Raw genomic sequence first — 16,295 nt, forward strand, 5'->3', positions numbered from 1 at the left:
TAGTTCCAGAATATAGTTTCTTTTCCATTTATTTCCTTGGGTTCCCAGCTGTCAGAGGCCTATTTGTTTGTCATCTCTGAAATGGGAAGGGGAGAGATAATGACTGCTTTATCCTAATACCTTTGCTATCCTAATAGATATTTGAAAGATGGAAGACTTGGATTGCAACTGGTGTGCTTGTGTCCTGACTCATCCCTCAACCTGTTCTTGTCCTTTGCAAGAAGACCTCGTCAGTGCCACCATCAGGGCCTACAGGTGTCTCTTGTAAACTCTGCGTGTAATTCGTAGCCATTAGTTCCAGCAGTGGATCAAACAGGGAGTAAAACCAAAATATCAGAAGTTCCATTTAATTAAAGTAACCGCATTGAGAAGACTCATCAGAGTCTCTCTTGCAAGTAATTACCAAACCCTAGATGAAGCAACAGAGAAAGTTCCATCTGGAAGAGCCTTGTTGATTGCATCATCATCAACATCATCATCATGCCACCACCATCATTATAATTATCTCAACACATTGGCATTGGAGTCTCAGCCCAACACCCCACTCTAGGCATGGGAGTTCATGCTCACATGGAAACCATCCAGGCCTGCTTCAAGCACCGGCCATATGCCATTCACAGAATGGGAAGCCTTCTGGAAATTGTTCTGTAGATTGAATCTCAAATGCTCCAAGGAAGCTGACTTTTCCATCCATTGTGCCTGCAGGGGCTCATGGTTTAAACTGACATCTGGTGAGGAGTTTCTCACTAAAAGACTTTGGATAGTGCTAAGAAGGAAGAAAATTAGGCCACTACCAAGAACTCGCTTTGATTATCAAAATTTTTCTAGAATCAGAGAAAAAGTTCTCCACTCTCAAAGCTGAAGATAGTAAATTGGAAACCATCGTCTCTGGATCAACTTCACAGGTTCACTAAAATTTAATAAGCTTGGCCAGAATCACTGGCAGCATTTGACTATCTGCTTCCTTGCATTATCAACTAGAAAACTGGACAGCCATCTCTTTAACATGGGGGCACCTTTTGTCAGGAAGAGACATGTCCTACTCTCCCGAGCAAGAACTGCAGTTCCCCTAAAGTAACAGGACAGAACTGGGGAAGATTGAGGTTGCTCTGTCAGTGACATATACTCTGGCAGGTGTTGACCACAGGTAGCAGGCTCAAGAGATGATTTCATCTCAGCCTAGCAGAGCTGCTTTACAAGAAAGACACTGAGAATTTGACTATAATCCACATTCATTTTCCTATCTTCCATCTGTACTTTAGAGGATGCATTCCAAATTGCACTCAAGTAGAGAGAAAATGGGACCCAAGGCAATATAACATGCTTCTATGCAAATACCAGTCCAGTGAACATCTTCTCATCAGGTATTAGCACAGATACGAAAAAAAAAAAAAAAAAGATTTTTATTATAGTTTTCAAGTGTTCTGTGCCTCCCCTTGATAGCTTATGGTGAACAGATATGGATTTGTGATCTCCAAAGAAGAAAATTTAGCTTCAAGATCAAGGATCAGGCTTGATCACTCAGGGCTCTTGGGTGGCAGAAGTTTTATTACAGTGAGAAAGGACAGAGAAAGCTTCTGACATACACATTAGAAGGGGGTGGAGAGTGCCCCACTCGCTAGTGTTATCAAGGGAGCTATATACTTTCTCAATTGGTTATTGCAGTAAATCAAAAGAATGTCTCAAGATTATAAAGGTCTTACCAGACCCACACAAGAGAAGACTCTACATATGGACATCACCAGATCGTCAACACCGAAATCAGATTGATTAGATTCTTTGCAGCCAAAGATGGAGAAGCTCTATACAGTCAGTAAAAATAAGACCAGGAGCTGACTGTGGCTCAGATCATGAACTCCTTATTGCCAAATTCAGACTGAAATCGAAGAAAGTAGGGAAAACCACTAGACCATTCAGGTATGACCTAAATCAAATCCCTTATGATTATACAGTGGAAGTGAGAAATAGAGTTAAGGGCCTAGATCTGATAGATAGAGTGTCTGATGAACTATGGACAGAGGTTCATGACATTGTACAGGAGACAGGTATCAAGACCATACCAATGGAAAAGAAATGCAAAAAAGCAAAATGGCTTTTGGGGAGGCCTTACAAATAGCTGTGAAAATAAGAGAAGCAAAAAGCAAAGGAGAAAAGGAAAGATATAAGCATCTGAATGCAGAGTTCCAAAGAATAGCAAGAGAGATAAGAAAGCCTTCCTCAGTGACCAATGCAAAGAAATAGAGGAAAACAACAGAATGGGAAAGACTAGAGATCTCAAGAAAATTAGAGATACCAAAGGAACATTTCATGCAAAGGTGGGCTTGATAAAGGACAGAAATGGTATGGACCTAACAGAAACAGAAGATATTAAGAAGAGGTGGCAAGAATACACAAAAGAACTGTACAAAAAGATCTTCACAACCAAGATAATCACGATGGTGTGATCACTGACCTAGAGCCAGACATCCTGGAATGTGAAGTCAAGTGGGCCTTAGAAAGCATCACTATGAACAGAGCTAGTGGAGGTGATGGAATTCCAGTTGAGCTATTTCAAATCCTGAAAGATGATGCTGTGAAAGTGCTGCACTCAATATGCCAGCAAATGTGGAAAACTCAGCAGTGGCCACAGGACTGGAAAAGGTAAGTTTTCATTCCAATCCCAAGGAAAGGCAATGCCAAAGAATGCTCAAACTATCACACAATTGCAATCATCTCACACGCTAGTAAAGTAATGCTCAAAATTCTCCAAGCCAGGCTTCAGCAATACGTGAACCGTGAACTTCCAGATGTTCAAGCGGGTTTTAGAAAAGGCAGAGGAACCAGAGATCAAATTGCCAACATCTGCTGCATCATCGAAAAAGCAAGAGAGTTCCAGAAAAACATCTATTTCTGCTTTATTGGCTATGCCAAAGCCTTTGACTGTGTGGATCACAATAAACTGCGAACAATTCTGAAAGAGATGGGAATACCAGACCACCTGACTTGCCTCTTGAGAAACCTATATGCAGGTCAGGAAGCAACAGTTAGAACCAGACATGGAACAACAGACTGGTTCCAAATAGGAAAAGGAGTATGTCAAGGCTGTATATTGTCACCCTGCTTATTTAACTTCCATGCAGAGTACATCATGAGAAACGCTGGACTGGAAGAAACACAAGCTGGAATCAAGATTGCAGGGAGAAATATCAATAACCTCAGATATGCAGATAACACTACCCTTATGGCAGAAAGTGAAGAGGACCTAAAAAGCCTCTTGATGAAAGTGAAAGAGGAGAGTGAAAATGTTGGCTTAAAGATCAACATTCAGAAAACTAAGATCATGGCATCTGGCCCCATCACTTCATGGCAAATAGATGGGGGAACAGTGGAAACCGTTTCAGGCTTTATTTTGGGGGGTTCCAAAATCACTGAAGATGGTGATTGCAGCCATGAAATTAAAAGGCACTTGCTCCTTGGAAGACAAGTTATGATCAACCTAGACAGCATATTAAAAAGCAGAGATTGCTTTGCCAACAAAGGTCCATCTAGTCAAAGCTTTGGTTTTCCAGTAGTCATGTATGGATATGAGAGTTGGACTATAAAGAAAGCTGAGCACTGAAGATTGATGCTTTTGAACTGTGATGTTGGAGAAGATTCTTGCGAGTCCCTTGGACTGCAAGGAGATCCAACCAGTCCATCCTAAAGGAGATCAGTCCTGGGTGTTCATTGGAAGGACTGATGCTGAAGCTGAAACTCCAATACTTTGCCCACCTGATGCAAAGAACTGACTCACTGGAGAAGACCCCAATGCTGGGAAAGATTGAAGGTGGGAGGAGAAGGGGACAACACAGGATGAGATGGCTGGATGGCATCACTGACTCAATGGACATGAGTTTGCGTGAACTCCAGGAGTTGGTGATAGACAGGGAGGTCTGGCGTGCTGCGGTCCACGGGGTCTCCAAGAGTCAGGCGTGACTGAGTGATTGAACTGAACTGACTGACATTTAGAAATATAGTTCATCAAATTTCATTCTTAATAATGAAACAGTAAAATCAGCTTCTTGGAAGTACACCAGAGGGTTCACTATTCCCCTGTGTTTAACACTGTCTAAAAGGTTTTAGCCAGTTCAGTAAGGCAAGAAATTACAACGTAAACATTGGAATGAAAGAAACAAAGCTTGTTTTCTATTACAGTTGCCCTATAGGAATGGAATAAACTCTGACCAGCTAAAGAACGTCCAGTCACCATTCAGCTCTGCAAGGGCCGAGTCATCAGCCACCGCAGTTGCTGGCCTTCAACACACCCTGAAAGGAATCTAGGGCAGAGGTCAGGAACGAGGCTTGCTGTGTTCTGGGAAAACCAGAAGAATAAGCCTTTACATAGTTAGATATTTTTAGGAGAAAGTTTTATGAATCCAATTTCTTTCATTTTCCCATGCTTTGAAAAGCACTAAAATCATTTCCTAGAACTGATCCATAGCTCAGATGGTAAAGAATCTGCCCACAATGAGGGAGACCTGGGTTCAATCCCTGGGTCAGGAAGATCCCCTGGAAAAGATAATGGCTACCCACTCCAGTATTCTTGCCTGGAGAATCCCATGGACAGGGCAGCCTTGTAAGCTACAGTTCATGGGACAACACAACTAAATGACTAACACTTTCACTTTCAAGGCATCCTTGGGCTTCCCAGGTGGCACTAGTGGTAAAGAACCCTCCTGCAATGCAGAAGATATAATGTGATGTGAGTTCCATCTGTGGGTCAGGAAGATCCCCTGGAAGAGGGCCTGGGAACCCTCTACAGTATTATTCTTGCCTGCAGAATCCCGTGAATAGAGGAGTCTAGTGGGCTATAGTCTATGGGGTCACAAAGAGTTGTATGCAACTGAAATAACTTAGCAAGCAAGGAATCTGTGCCTTGTGACTAGCATTAATCTCCAGCCAAGATGTGTGCTTGGTTGCATGTACCCCTTCTCAAAAGTCAGATGTATATTGATTTCACTTTTCACCTCTTCAGAGCAATTTTTCAAAGCTATCTCGAGGCTATGGTCCTCAGTGTGTGTGTCCGTGCATGTTCAGTTGCTCAGTCATGTCTAATTCTTTGTGACACCATGGACTGTAGCCCACCAGGCTCCTCTGTCCATGGAATTTTCCAGGCAACAATGCTGAAGTGTATTGTCATTTCCTACTCCAGAGGATCCTCCTGACCCAGTGACTGAACCTGATTCTCTTGAGTCTCCTGCACTGGTAGGCAGATTCTTTACTACTAGGAAGGCAGATTCTTTACTACTACTGGGAAGCCCATAGTCTTCAGTAAGTCCTGCAATAAAACTGGAACTCACAGCTCTCATGTTGTGGGTTTGTATTCAAAATTTGTGTTGTGGAGACAGATGACACCACACATATGCAAAAAGGGAATGAAAACGTTTATTATTCACATAACAAGACTTGCTGGTGAGAACAGAAAGGGGTTTGGGGGTTTTCATGGTGTTTAGGTGGTGGGGCCAATCTAAAAGTTTCCATGTGCATGGCCTGGGGCTTGAATGGTTCAAATGTCAAGCTTGACCACACAGGCTTTCTCATTAGCTTGTTCAAATGTGGGGCAGAAAGAAAATAGAAGGAGACTACAGAGCTGAAGGCAGTCAAACATCAAAAATAAAGACAGACTCTTTTTTATGCTATCTAGAGATAATATTACTGAAATGAAAATGAAAACATTGCAGATTAAGTGTCAAAATTATCAGAAAAAGAGTAAAATTACTAGGCAGACAATCTATAGACAAATTCAATTGTATTTCTATAAACTAACAGCAACAGGTAGACCTTTAGCTAGAAGATTTACAACAGTATCAAAAACTATCTAGAGATGAATCTAACAAAAATATAGAAATTTTCAGAGAGAAATTTACAGAATATTAATAACACTTATTTTTACAAATTTCAATAACAGAAAACTCTCAATTCTGCCCAAAATTAAATGAAATTCTATTGAAAAGAGTGAAAGCCTATTTTGAAACTTTATTTACAAGAGCAGTGGCTGTTTCATTCTTTGGCTAGCTGACACATGTTCATTTCATAGAACCATTGGTTTCAGTTGAAATTTGTTGCATGGCTCCACCAAACTGTGAAAATGAAAGTCACTCAGTCGTCTCCAACTCTTTGCAACCCCATGCACTATACAGTCCATGGAATTCTCCAGGCCAGAATACTGAAATGGGTAGCCTTTCCCTTCTCCAGGGGATATTCCCAACCCAGGGATCACATCCCAGTCTTCCTCATTGCAGGTGGATTCTTTACCAGTTGAGCCACAAGGGAAGACCAAGAATACTGGAGTGGGTAGCCTATCCCTTCTCCAGGGGATCTTCCCAATACAGGGATCAAACCAGGGTCTCCTGCACTGCATGTGGATTAAACAGACAGAAGTCCTGATAAGCATCATCAGATCAGATCAGATCAAATCAGTCGCTCAGCCGTGTCCTACTCTTTGTGACCCCATGAATCGCAGCACGCCAGGCTTCCCTGTCCATCACCAACTCCTGGAATTCACCCAGACTCACGTCCATCGAGTCAGTGATGCCATCCAGCCATCTCATCCTCTGTTGTCCTCTTCTCCTCCTGCCCCCAATCCCTCCCAGTATCAGAGTCTTTTCCAATGAGTCAACTCTTCTCATGAGATGGCCAAAGTACTGGAGTTTCAGCTTTAGCATCATTCCTTCCAAAGAAATCCCAGGGCTGATGTCCTTCAGAATGAACTGATTGGATCTCCTTGCAGTCCAAGGGACTCTCAAGAGTCTTCTCCAACACCACAGTTCAAAAGCATCAATTCTTTGGCGCTCAGCCATAGTTCCTACAAAATGTTCAGGAAAACTGAGCATGCACAAATCTTCTGACAAAGTTTAGATCACAAACTCTTGCACATGTGCAACAGAAGATATTGACCTAAAGGAAAATGCACAATAGGAAAATTGTGACTTTAAGTTTATTTCAGGGTCTAACTGAGGACCATAGTCTGGGAAACAGCCTTTCAGATAATTCTGAGGAAATGCTCTGAAGATGCAGGGAAGAAAGCAGTATATATGAAATTCTTGGCTATGAAATATGTGTAGTCAAACATACATCTTGGTAAAAGATTACTGCTCATCAAAAAGAACAGATACCTTGAGTTAATGATTTTAGTGCTTTTCTATGTAATAGAAGATATAAGAATTTGCAGTCATTGAAATTTTTCTTGAGCTATGCATCTTAACCATCTAGGGACTCTCTATCCAAAGCACAGACTACCTCATCCTATTTTTCTCACCCTGAATTCCCTTCAGCGTATACTAACAGTGGGCGACTGTAGTGGGCTGCAGTTTTCTTTTTTTAATTTTTATTGTGTAGTTGCTTTACAGTGTTGTAGTAGTGTCTGCTATACAGCAAAGTGAATCAGCTACACACACACACATATATCCTCTCTCTTTTGGATTTCCTTCCCATTTATGTCACCACAGAGGACTGAGTAGAGTTCCCTGTGCTATAAGTAGGTTCTCATTAGTTATCCATTTTATAATTAACTCTTTGTATAACTGGTTGATGAGTGACATTCTTTCTTCCTTTTTTTTCTTTCCACCAAGGCATATCCAAACCAGTCTTTAACACCATTGTTCATAATAGTGAAAAAGTTGAAATGATCCAAAGTCCATCAACTGTAGAACAGATAAATAAATTGCATATTCTCACAGTGAAATATTCTTGGTGAGCTCTAGAGTCAGCTATGCTGCCTTGCAAGAGATAATTGTACACTTTTCTTCCCCAACTCTGCTTGGAAGAGCTTTACATTACACCACAGAAATGGGCAAATCATATGAATCGAGGTTTTTGTTCTTAGGAGAGCCTGATGTTAAACATTCACCAGCACACCACTGACTGTACAGCAGTAAGGGTGACAAAGTATGTGCCAGCATTGTTAAATCTCTATATTATGTAGAAAAAAGAATAAAGTTATAGAACAATGAGCACAGTATTATCCTACTTATCTAGTTACAAAGTTGACAAAAGTAAGTATAAGAATACCAGTAAATTAAGGGGAAAAATATCAAGGAAATGATTCATAGCAAATTTTGAATGTGATAATTCAAGGAGGCGGATCCACGGGATCGAGAAGAAAGCACACACAAGAGAGGAAGTTTGGTTCGTGATTCTGATCTGTTTCTCGACCTCAATCATGGGTCAATGAATAGTCATTGTATTATAGATCTTTTAATTGTTCATACATATTTTCATCTGTTCTTTGGTGGGTAGGTATGGAACATTTATTCATTCACTTATTTCATAAGTTTTATATGAAAGAGTAAAGTTAAAATCAGCACAGGGGAGGGACTTTCCTGGTGGTTCAATAGTGAAGACTCTGAGCTCCCAATGCCGGGGGCACTGATTCAATCTCTGGTTGAAGAACTAAGACCCTGCATGCCACAAGATGCTGCCAAAATAAATAAGCAAAAAGGTATATCAGAAAATGGAAATAAAATGAAATGGTTAACTTAAAAATAAAATCAGCACTGGGGAGAATAAAGAGCAAAAATGACACATGGGAAGTCAAGTGAATGAAATGGAGGGAACACTGGATTAGTCTCCTAGAATGCAGAGAAAGAAGACAGAGTGGAATGAGGAAGAATATGATGATGGACACGCCACCCAGATAACAGATGTTGTGGTTCTTCCCCGTGAGTGTGGGGAGGGGGGAGAGAAGACAAGACTCACTGGTGGGAAGAAATATTTAAAATGAAAAATTTCTATGTTAAAACCAACCATCTGATCAGGCAGCTCAAAGGACTGTTTCAGACAAAATTAATGAAAAGTTATTTATATCTAGATGTACCTAGGGAAAAATTACTTGTTTTAAGTGGGTCAAGGATAAAAGAAGAAGAAAAAGTCACATTGGGTGCAATCTCTTCTCTGTTCCATTTCTTCTGGCACTAGTTCTGCAGTGTCCACAGGGTTTTGAAGGTAAACGTTTGTCCCTCTGATTTGTGTCTAATGGAGCTGTCTTACATGCATTAAAGCAATTGAAAGATACCTCAAGATCGATAAATGCTCAGGAAATATATTATTCTCATATAATGTATTCAATCAGACAACCAGGTAATAATCATACTGCAAAACTCAAGAAAGAGGAAGCACTAGCTTTAAAGAAATCTGTTTTCTTAACACCAAACTCAGAAGGCAAGGTGAGATTATGCTACGTTATTCTTCATCTGCTACTACAAGGCATCAAAATATCTAACCTGTAGGATATGCTTTATTCTACAGGACAGATGGATGCTTGTGAAATTTAAAAAGCATATAAATAAATAAAAACATTTGTTTTTAATGATACAAATGAACTTGTTCATAAAACAGAAACAGACTCACAGATTTAGGAAACAAATTTATGGTTACCAAAGAGAAAGATGGGAGGGGGGATTAGGAGTTTGGGATTAAGAGATAAGCACTACTATAAATAAAACAGGCAAGCAACCAAGACCTACTGTATAACACAGGGATTTCTATTCAATATTCTGTAATAACCTATATGGGAAAAAACAATCTGAATATATACAACATAACTATATGTGTGTGTGTGTGTGTGTGTGTGTGAGAATTACTTTGCTATATACCTGAAACTAACACATTTTAAATCAACTATACTCCAATAGAAAATAAAAAATTTAAAAACCACCTGTTTTGTTCTGTTCTCATATTTACTAAACGCTATATAAATTTATTCCCTTGTTTTTATTTTCCAGCTCTGTTCTCTGATTACCAGGGTGGCACACAGATGCTTCAGAAGTGCTACAGGTTTAAAACTTGATAAAAGCAAATTGTGCATTCAGATGCATTCTGTGCCAAAATTTATCTTAACCTTGCAGACATTACCTTGGATAATGACCTTGGATAATGACTTCAGAACAAGCTGAGAATTGATCTGCTCTCCATATCCTCATGCATTTAAACTTCTAAGTGCATCACTGACCTGGCAGGTTGTACCGTGCAAACGTCCATTTACAATTTGGGAAATCTCATGTTCACTCTCACAACACCATAGCACATGTGTGTTTTGAGTGATGGAAGACTCATGCTTGACTGGGTCTATTTCTGACTCTGTGTTACCACAGGCCGCTTGGGAAATACCAAGTGTAGCTCATTACATCAGAATTATATCATATTATAGATATTTTATCTTTTTAGCACTTACTTTAAATCTTAGGTGCTCCTCTGTTGCTTTTTATATTCTCTTGAAGGAATATAAGAAGAGACAGGATTTGTGGATTCAGCTCTGAAACAAAAACTGTCTGACAACTCCTCTTTTTAAACAGCCAACAGATGTGCTGGGGAAATGCGTGTGAATTTGTTATTTGTGGTGCTCCTTGCCTCTGAGGCAGATGAGTCTTCAACAGATTTAATGTTTGTTCAGTGTAAATAGTCATGCTCCGGTGGTAGCCTTTAGTAGTAGATGAGTTTGGGATGCAAAAGCAGAGAATCAGAGTTTTGACGATCCTATGGATGGGTTTGGCTCTGGGGGAGATGGTGGCGGTGGGGTGGGAGGAGGTGAGAGTAGGGAGGACTTTTTATATTTATAAAGGGTAGAATTATGGATGACTTTTTTCTTTTTTCTTTTTCATGCTTCTCTGGACTTCCCAAAGTTTCTATAATGAGTATGCACTGCTTTCCTCAATCATCAGATATACTTAACAAGCAGTATACAAAATTATGTATAGCCTGTATAACCCCAAGAACAAAAAGTATGGCTTGAATCAGCCATGGAAAACATTGACTCAGAACAAAATCTGGCTGGCATTGGCTAACCCAGCTTCAGCTCTCAGGAAGTCAGCTCAAAATTGAATGGGGCCCAGTGGGGCTCCCAGGCATGGAGGCCTTTCCGTCCTCCATTTCTTACAGACAGGACTCCAGCCTCCACGATCTTCCTTGAATTCCAAAGGGCAGAACCGTTGCTAATCAAGGGAAGAACAGCTACAAAACCTCCTGAGGTGAGAAAAGAGTGACCAGAGAAGCTCATCCAGATTGGGAGACACAGCTACCTGAAACCCTGTTATTGTTTACTCGCTAAGTTGTGTCCGACTCTTGTGGCCCTATGGATGGCAGCCTGCTAGGCTCCTCTGTCCATGGGATTTCTCAGGCAAGAATACTGGAGTGGTATCCATTTCCTTTTCCATGGGACCATCCTGACCTAGGGATCCAACCTGGGTCTCTGCATGGAAGACAAATTCTTTACCACTGAGCCACCTAGGAAGTGCACCTGATACCCTGCACACACCCTAGTCTTGTCAGCAACCCCACCCTTTTGAAACTTTGCAGAAGAAAGATGAATGTAAGACGGTTAGTGCCTTGATCCTTATCGCATACTCCTGCTGTATTATATAATCTCTCCCAACAACAACAAAGCTTACCATGTTCCCTCTTTGACCGGCAAAGAATAAAGCCAGTCTTTCTTTACCCTCCATAAGTCTGTTTCCGTACTTCTGTTTGGCATCAGCACACAGAGACCCAAGATATCATCATCAGACTCAGAGGCGTGTGGGCTCCAGAGGTCTGTGAAAGAATTAGCTGTGTCCTCCTAGTCTTCTGCACCATGGATGGACAATGCCATTACCTTCTGAGCAGGCACTGCCTTATTCACCATGGTACAGGTCTTCCACTACTTATGATGGGGTTGTGTGTGCGTGTTTAGTCGTGTCTGACGCTTTGCGACCCCATGGACTGTAGCCCTCCAGGCTCCTCTGTCCATGGGTTCTGCAGACAAGAATATTGGAATGCATGCTCTCCTCCAGGAGATTTTCATTTCATCCCAGTAAACCCCTTGTAAGTTGAAAATATCATAAGTAAAAAAATGTATTGAATACACCTAATCCATTGAACATCGTGGCTTATCCTAGACCACCTTACATGTTCTCAGAGCATTTACATTAGCCCTATAAGGGCTTCCCTGGTGGCTCAGACAGTAAAGAAAGACTGAAATGTGGAAGACCCAGGTTCAATCCCTAAGTCAGGAAGATTCCATGGAGAAGAAAATGGCAATCCACTCCAGTGTTCTTGCCTGGAGAATCCCATGGATGGAGGAGTCTGGTGGGTTACAGTCCATGGGGTCGAAAAGAGTTGGACACGACTGAGAAACTAACACTTTCACTTTCATAGTTGAGCAACATCACATAACAGAAAGCCTATTTCATAATAGAATGTTGACTATGTCCTATAATTGAGTACTCCACTGAAATTGAAAAACAGAATGGTTGTCTGCGGATAGAGTGATTGTAAGTATATCAGATTTTTACCCTCAGGATCTTGAGGCTGACTGGGAGATGAGGCTGCCTCTATCCAGCATCACAAAAGAGCATTGTGTCGTGTATGGCTAGCCTGGGAAAATATCTACATTCGAAGTTTGAAGTACCGTTTCTACTGAATGTGGATTGCTTTCACCTCATCATAAAGTGAAAAGAAAAAACGAAATCGAACCGTTGTTATGTCAGGAATGGTCTATATTCCTAGGGCCTAGCACAGTGCTTCCTGCATAGCTGCTCTTCAGTAAACATTTTTTGTAAGTTAAAAGGTAATTTTCAGAAAGATAAAATCATGACCCACCTACGGGTATAAAAATGAACGCTTGGTAACAATTCTGCTTTACTCATAATGCAAAACTAGGTGGATGTTATAACCAGTTGAAAGGGAAAGTCAAAACAGCACAAATTTATATCTAACAAGGGAATGTCGAAGTGAGTTGTAAAGAGAGACAAAACTATGTTTTTCAAAGAAGTCCGAAGAAGTCATTTTAAACCACTGTCAGGAAGAATAGCATTTATATACCTATCACTTTCTCACAGCTTACAAATGGTTGCCAGATAGTTCAGAGATAATGGGCAGGGCTAGAATCTGATAACCCAGAAGGGCATGATACAGACCATGCAACTTTCCATTGAAACACATTTTTTCCCCTACAAATGAATGAATCACTGATGTCATCTTGACAAGTAGAAAAGATAGAACATTAATCAGTAGAAATATCTTTAAGTCAGGTTCCTGAGTACAGATATGAGTGATCACTTGCATGACAAAGCAATGTGTTTCCAAGTTATGTGTCTGTACATCTGCTTTGTGAAGGCAGAGGCACTGGGTTCTGCCCTTGTTTGGTGTCCCTGTGCCATAGGGAACAATGGCCAGGCAAACTCTGCCCTGAGGATTTTGATCACATGCTGTGAGCATTTCTGTTTAAAGAGGGCTTATCTGTAGCAATCTGCTACTCCAGAATTGTACCTTATATTTGTTAAATTTCACAGGCAACCATGGCTTCTACTCCCAATGTGCTCACTTTACAAGGTAGAACGGGTCCTGATGCTATTATTCGTAACTGCTGGAGCAGGAACTGGCAGGGAGCCTGACCCTGACTGTGATATTTTCACCGCCTGACTGATTACCTGGCATGCTGTTCCCACATTTAGGCTGCAGTTAGCAACTGTGCATTGTCTGTGTGGCTGATCCGGAAGTGAGAGGAACTCAGCCCCACTCAGCACCTGTGTGTTCTGCTGGGAGTGAAGGCTCTTTGCAAGCAAAGAGGGGAGTGGTTCCAAGCAGAGTTTGTTTGGAAATATATTGGCTGACATCCTTCGTAATGAGTAGAATTCAGTAGCAACTTTATTTAAAATAATAAAACATGAAAAGCTTCTGTTCACTCATTAAATGGTTAAGAAGTACCAAGCAGTGTGCTAATGGTATCATATATTAATACAATATATCATGTATAACAAAGCTGGGGGTTTTGTATTCACCCATCCATCCATTCATCTAAATATCCACCTGTTCACCCATCCATCCATGCATCCATCGTTTATCAAATGCCAGTCTATGAACCAAGAGTTGTACTAGCCACACATCAAGGTGAACAAGACAAACAGATTCTGCCCTCAGGGAACTAACTCAATCCATCAGCAAATCTGATTAGCTCTATGTTCAGAATATGTTCAAAATCCGACCACTTCTTGCTATCCCATTGCAGCCCCCTTCCTTAGACATTCACGATCCTTACACAGACCTGCAGGATCTCCCAATTTTACCCTGCCTTGTTCTCCCTCACTTTGTTTGTTAAAGTCTCTCTCTTTCCTTAGTCTGCTCCAGAAATGCTGGACTCCTTGTTGAGTTACTTTCAACATATGAGACATAGACTGCCCTACAAATTTTGCGTGGACTCCTTGTCCTCTCTTCTTGGACCATTCTTATCCTAGATAACAACATTGCATACATGATCACCTCCAAAGGTGTGAATCTTTTCTAAATTGTGCCTTTTCAATACCTTAACAAGGGCAACCTGAGTCCCATCTTCAGCACTCCTAAACCCCCTTACTCAGCTTGACTTTGCCTTTTATCCATTTGAGACACACATTTATTTACATTGTGCTTCTCTAGGTCTATTGAGATGCAAACTCCATGAGGACAGTGACATTTGCTTCTTTTGTTTTTTGATGCGCCTCAGATCCTCCTAACAATGCAAACATAGGATAAAAATTAACAAGTCTTTGCTGAATGAATGGATGGATGAGTTAGTGGATTAATGGATGGATGGATGAGTTGGTGGATGGATGGATGGATGGATCGATGAACAGATAAACAGGTGGATGGATGAACAGTCTAAGCAAGGAAAGTTAAGCTAGCACAGTGGTTTTCAACCAGGAGCAAATTTTGCCTGGGGGGGAGATGAAGGATATCAAAATACTCCATCCCAAAATATGCCACTTTGGTATAAAGATTACTCTAAGCTAAACTCATTTGAGATTAAACAAATGAAGATTCTCCTTGGCCTGTCCTCTTATCTGACTAAAAGCAACTTTGGGGAAATAAGGCTGCTATAAATTCTTCTTAAGGGTGGATTTACTCCCAGAAGGGAGAACATAAATAAAACTTATCAAAACCCTCTTTTACAGGAGATTTTTATGACCCTGAAGAATATGGAAAAACCACTCATACTTGTATAGATACACATTATCTTAAATTTCCTTATCTGCTATTAGTTCTCTTGAAATTCCATCTATTTTCCCCCAAAAAAGTATGTTTTTTTCTTGTAAGTGCCATTCACTCCTCCCCTTCAATTAGGATAGTATACAAGCCCCAAGTTCAATAACTCCTTTGAGTTTCTCATCACTAAATTCTCAGTGTGTATGCACTTTGCATGTATAAACTTCTTCCCCGTATATCTATCTTTTGTCAATTTAATTCAAACACTTCAGGTAATGAATCTAAAAGAGTAGTGGAAAGGTTTTTCTCTTCCCTAACAGTGATATTTGACAATTTATGGAGACATTTATTGTCTCTTGTGACAACTACAGGTGGAGTGGGAGCTGGATGGTGAAGTTTAGTGGCTTCGAGCAGGGAAGGCTGCTAAATGTCCCACAATGAGGAAGACAGGCTTGCACAAAACAAAGAATGATGCAGAACAAAATGCCAAGAGCATCAAAGTTGAGGAACCCTGAGCTGGTTGTTATAAAAGATGCTTCAATATTAACTTTATTGTGGTATGATTACATAATGTTAATTGCATCCATTTAAAAACTTTCAGTTTAAGGGTTTTGACCAATGAGTTGTTGCTCAGTTCCTAAGTCACGTCCAACTCTTTGCAACCTTATGGACTGTAGCACATCAGACTCCTCTGTCCTTCACCATCTCCTGGAGCTTGCTCAAATTCATGTCCATTGAGTCGGTGATGCCATCCAACCATCTCATCCTCTGCTGCCCTCTCTTCCTCTTGTCTTCAATCTTTCCCAGCATTAGGGTCTTTTCCAATGATTTGGTTCTTCCTACCAGGTGGTCAAAGTATTGGAGCTTCAGCTTCAGCATCAGTCCTTCCAATGAATATTCAGGATTAATTTCCTTTAGGATTGACTGATTTGATCTCCTTACAGTCCAGGGGACTCTCAAGAGTCTTCTCCAGAACCACAATTTGAAAGCATCAATTCTTCAGCCCCCAGCCTTCCTTATGATCCAACTATCACATCTGTATATGACTACTGGAAAAATCATAGCTTTGACTATATGGACCTCTGACTCTGCTTTTTAATACACTGTCTAGTTTTGTCATAAATTTCTTCCCAAGGATCAAGTGGCTTTTAATTTCATGGCTACAGAGATTTTGGAGCCCCTCAAAATAAAATGTATCACTGTTTCTGCTTTTTCTCCTTCTATTTGCCATGAAGTTATGGGACTGGGTGCTATGATCTTAGTTTTTTTGTTATGTTTCAAGCCAGCTTTTTCACTCTCCTCTTTCATCCTCATCAAGAAGCTCTTTAGTTCCTCTTCACTTT

The sequence above is a fragment of the Bubalus bubalis genome, chromosome 5 (assembly GCF_019923935.1).
Source record: "Bubalus bubalis isolate 160015118507 breed Murrah chromosome 5, NDDB_SH_1, whole genome shotgun sequence".
Lineage (NCBI taxonomy): Eukaryota > Metazoa > Chordata > Mammalia > Artiodactyla > Bovidae > Bubalus > Bubalus bubalis.